Genomic DNA, 5,380 nt, shown 5'->3' with positions numbered 1-5,380 from the left:
AACCAGTGTAACTCTGCATCATGTATAACCACAAGAATGGTAAATTATATTCCATATATATCCAAAACCACTCTACTGTCATGTATATCTGAAAAGAATAAAAATTTTAAACAATTATACTATATAGATTTAGAAGTGTTGTGTTAGTATACTACTTAAATTATGAAACAAACATCCATTTTCTTCAATGTTAAATTTATTCTAATAAACACAAATCACATTTACATATCTGGTTGTAAATATCAAAGGGTAAATATTATTTCTGTAAAAAACTCAGTGGTTAGAAAATTACCAATCATTCTTTGGTTATTTCATTAAGTAAATCTACCTTAAAAAATGTAAATGAGAAAACAGAAAACAGATCAAACATTTCTGAGAAAAATTTACTGTCTAAATTGACATGTAACATAAATATATAAAACTTATTTCAAAGAAATGACATGAGAAAAAGAATATGAATTATATCATAAATAAGTGTTCATCCAATCTTTGTTAAAATGATACTTCTTTGCTATAGTGGGTTATATAACATTATTAAAATAATTATGCATGCCTCTTTAAAGTGGTTAAGAGACTTTGCATAATCTGCTTTCATGGTATTATTATTAGATATTTTTGGACCAGAGTCCTCAGGTAGCAGTAGTGTCACACTCACTTTTTACCCAAAGCCTCACGTCCTCCCATAGGGCATACATGTGGGACTCCTGGGACAGTGTCTGGTACTGGGAAGTTGGAAACATGGGGCCTTTACCATGTGCCCATGCAGGGTACTGGGAGGGAACCCTGCTCTTGCTCCTTCCCAGATGCAAATTATCCATGATGCTAAGTCTCGTTGACCTTCTCACTGGCAAATCACACAGTTCTGGCTTCATATTAAAGTGATGACAGATATTGTTTTGTACCTATCAGCAACAGGCTTTGCACCATGAGCTGTTCTTCAAAAGATGTGTAACTCTCTAGAGCAGGTGACATGACAGTTCCCAAACTCCCATGGTCTACATTGGGATTCTCCTAGGGGCCTTTCCCTAAATAGCAGATTTTGTCTCCTATCACAAGTCCTCTCTCTCTCTCTCTCTCTCTCTCTAGAGAGAGAGAGAGAGAGAGAGAGAGAGAGAGAGGATAAGTTTAAGATTGTCCATACAGCTGGGGACCAGAACCACTGTGGCATATGTCACAGGGTCTCCTCACACTGGAATACATACACATTCATAAACATTCACTGTAGCTCATATAGAAGCCTCCATGGGCCTCAGCTCTGTGCCCAGAGCAGGACCCCGTGCAGAGAGGTACACTAGGTCCTCAGCAGACAGTTCCCAGGTTTACCCCCACCCATACCTCCTTTCTGGAATTGGTGCCAAGGCATAGGGTAATGTGATCTGTGGAGACTGGAATATGGTCAGGGGAAATGGTAATCCCAGATAACCTGATGCAGTTGGTGAAAGACAAGAAGCTCTTGAGCATCCTGTCCAAATTCTGAGGGATCTTCAACCACCTTCATAGGCTGCCAGAGAGAGGAATTAGCAGACTACATAAAGTCATGTACACACATTAAATGGCAGTACAAAAAAGAAAAGGAGTGCAAAATTTCCTAATTATGTGGGGCCTATTATTCAGTTATGAGAGAAACTAAATGTGTCTGTAGAGAATATTCTGATTTTTGCAACTCCAAAATGGTGTGACCACTTTGGAAAGCAGATTGGAGATTCCTTAGAAAATTTTCAATGGAATCACCATTTGACCCAGCATTCCCACTCTTAGATGCATACACCAAAGACTTAAAATCACACCATAGTGATGCAGTGATATCAGTGTTCATAGCAGCTTAATTCACAGTAGCTAAACTGTGGAAACAATCTAGATGCCCTTAAACATTTGAATGTATAAACAAACTGTGGTACATTTGCAGAATGGAATATTCCTTAGCCTTAAAGAAGAATGAAATATAGCATTGACAGATAAGTGGACAGAGTTGGGAATATCATGGAACAAAATAAGTCATTCCCCAAAAGCCAAAGCCCAAATATTTTCTCTGATAAGTGGATCAGGTCCATAATATTCTGGGGGAAAGTCAAGAGAATAATGGGAAATTTTGGATTGAGCAGAGGAGAGGAGGTGGAGGGGAGGGTGTATGGGGACAAGATGGTTGAATGAGAAAGACATTACTACCCTTTGTAGGTATGATTTAATGAATGGAGTGACTCTGCATCATCTACAACCAGAGAAATGAAAATCTGTGCTCTATTCGTGTAAAAAAATCCAAAATATCTAGATTTTAATTTTCTTGGTAGGATCTTTGGCCCGGAGGATTCACAGCCAAAGAGCTACAGGCAGAAGCTGGAGGTAAAACAATGGCCATAGGCAAAGTCTCAAAGATAAAGAGAAGGAGGAGCAAGATAGAGCAAACTGAATTGGAAGCATATACATGAAGATTCAGATGTACTAATCACTGTGGAAGTTGTTCAGAATAGAGCAAAGTAAACTATAGAGGGCCATTGAAGAATTGAAGCAAATACTGGTATCTGCAGCAGAATGGGAAAAATGTTAAAACTGAGTTAAAATTATAGAACCTTTATTTTATCCATCTTTAATAAAATTTTGAGAACAAGGTACATCCATGGTGTGTCACTGTGTTGGGCAAACTTAAGAAGATGCAGTTGATGAAACTTCTGATTCTGAATGACACCTGCAGAGGTGCCAACACTAAATCATCTACCCTTGCCTTTTCTCTTGTTGCAACAGCCCAGGCTGCTCCTAGGATCACACCTGGGGCTGCACCTTTTCTCTCACCAGTGACCCTGAGTACTCGTCTCCAGCTGACCCTACCATAATACCTTTGATCAGACAAATACAGACCTCTGTCATGCCCAAAGGAACTCCTCACATTGATGCTGTGATAGCCCCTCCAGGGCCAGAGGCTGGGTTGATCTACACACCCTACAAATACCTCACACGTTGGCACCAGCCACTTCAGCTCTTGAGTGCCCTTTGAACCCAATGGTGTATGAGGTGCAGTGTCCTACTAAAGTTCGAAGGCACAATGTGTGTGTCCGTCCTTTCCAAAGGATTGTGACTGAAGGTGGAGCTGACACTGGCAACTCACTTATGAACTTCTTATCTCTGAACTCTTTGCCCAGTAATGACCTGACCATGCCTGCCTGCTGATCACTTAAATGGTTATTGCCTTTCCTTGCCTGTGGTCATTGCAGCAGGTAACATTGACAGGGAAAATGACACTATGATTTCTTTCATCTCCATGTCAAATATATTTAATCTGAATATTTTGTATGTTTATCAAATATTTTGTATGTTTTATTATCGGGAAACTAAATTTATGAAATAATAGATGAGTAATATTTATGAGTAATGTTGGCTCTGAACAATTTTTGAAAACTTAGTTGACAAAATATTGGACCAATGAAAAAGAAGCATCAATTTTGAAATCTGAATGCATTGGTTCTCAGTACTCTTTCTCTTACATATTTTTTTAGTTATCAATGAACCTTTATTTTATTTATTTATATGTGGTGCTAAGAATCTTACCCAGTGCTTTACATAGGCTAGGCAAGTGCTCTATCATTGAGCTATATCCCCAGCCCATCATTTAAAAAAAGTAACATTTTTAGTTGCAGATGGACACAATGCCTTTATATTATTTATTATATGTAGTGCTTACGATAAAACCCATGGCCTCACACATGTGAGGTAAGTACTCTACCACTTAGCTATAATCCCAATCCCTGTATCATCATTCTTTATTGAATTTACTTCTTATTAAAGTATATAGTTTTAAGACATATTTTTACAGTATTATGTAATTTTAGCATGGTTAGATTGGAGTGATGCCTATATGTTACCATAGAGCAGACATTTATATTTTGTCTAGACTTTATTATTATCTTGGTAGTTTTCATGCTCTCTCTATATAGAACCCAACCTATTTCCAATGAGAAACATGTCATTTAATGTATTTATCACCATTGGTACAAGTTTATAATGTACGTTTCCAACTTGTTTTATATGTATGTGATATATTACAAAAAAATTCTTCTTGAGAAAAGGATACAAAAATGTAAAACCACAATATTTATAAATGAAAATTGCCAATTGTTTCCCAGCCCTTTCTTATATTGGGTGTCTTGAGATTCAGTTAGCTAATGAATGGATCAATTAATTAAACACTTATGAAATTTAGTTGGGATTTCACTTAGCTTGCAATATAATTATTCATTTTATTTCACCTACTCACCCACATTGTTAATTTAGTGAATGTTATAATACCAACCTGAAAAACAACCTAAAAAGCAAACTGAGGGGTATGGGAGGAGAGTACTGATGGTGATGGGGGTCACCAGGGTAACTACTTTGTAATTCATTGAGATCTAACTCAGGCATATCTACCTCTTTTCAGTGTGTCTTATTTTATAGAATGAGTTGAAAAAGCAACTCTTATCAAGGAAATATAATTTTATATAAAAATTTATCAAGAAGGACTAATATTAAAATTATTATCAAACACACAAAACTGTAAATTCTATACATAATAGACTGTTATGTCTTTGGAACCATAAAAACAACTCCTGCTCCAAGTCTTGCTGGCTAATTCCAGGTGCTGTGCACTATAGATGTCATCTCTCCTGTGTTCCAGGGCCGAAATTACTTCTCTCCCAGGTGTTTTACAGGGTCTATAACACAGAATCAGGTAAAAAGGTCACTTTGGATGAGTTGCTGGCCACAGAGAGTGGCCAGGACCACAATTGTTCTCAGGAAATTCAAGATGAATTTGGGCCCTAATCTCTCCTGGGGTCTGGGCAGGGAGTACTGAGGCTGGTATGCTGCCCTCAGCTGAGAGTGTTGTCTGTGGGAAGAGTGTCTATGAATGTCCTCAGGAGGAAATTCTTCTGAAGCTGCTCCCTTAGAGAGTAAACAGGAGGCAATGGGAAGGGTTCTCTAGGACATTTGGGTGTAAAGGCTGAGTAGCACACACCTGGGACCCTGAGGAGCAGCACCTGTGATGACACAGGGTGGAGCAAGGACCCTGGCTCCTCCAGCCCTACCCTCTTTAGCTGTATCTTCAGAGAGCTCCATGCACTGATTTTAACCAAATTGTACCTCCCCTTGCATAGCCATGGTCACATGCAACTGGGGACACTTGAGTGCTCTAATTTCTTCTGATTCACTGAATAAAGTACAACAAAAAAATTTAAGAAACCAATGGAGAATATTTTAATTTTGACCTCTGCTCTCCCTCCCATTTTTTTCCACACTCAAATTGCCACTTCCTAAACTGTTTCATCACTTTTGCTGCATTGAGCCCACATTTTAAACCAGGAGAGGGCCCCTGGAAACAATTCATGTTATGGGAACAACTTTCCAACTGTGT

At 38.3% G+C, this 5,380-nt stretch overlaps 1 pseudogene; it reads left to right on the top strand.

Moving 5' to 3' along the window:
* Positions 1-1,405: 1,405 nt before the first annotated feature.
* On the top strand, positions 1,406-3,162 carry LOC144253796 (KH domain-containing RNA-binding protein QKI-like; annotated as a pseudogene).
* The last annotated feature ends 2,218 nt before the right edge of the window (positions 3,163-5,380 follow it).

Source organism: Urocitellus parryii, chromosome 3, assembly GCF_045843805.1.
Source record: "Urocitellus parryii isolate mUroPar1 chromosome 3, mUroPar1.hap1, whole genome shotgun sequence".
NCBI lineage: Eukaryota > Metazoa > Chordata > Mammalia > Rodentia > Sciuridae > Urocitellus > Urocitellus parryii.
This window is presented reverse-complemented; position numbering and strand designations above follow the sequence as displayed.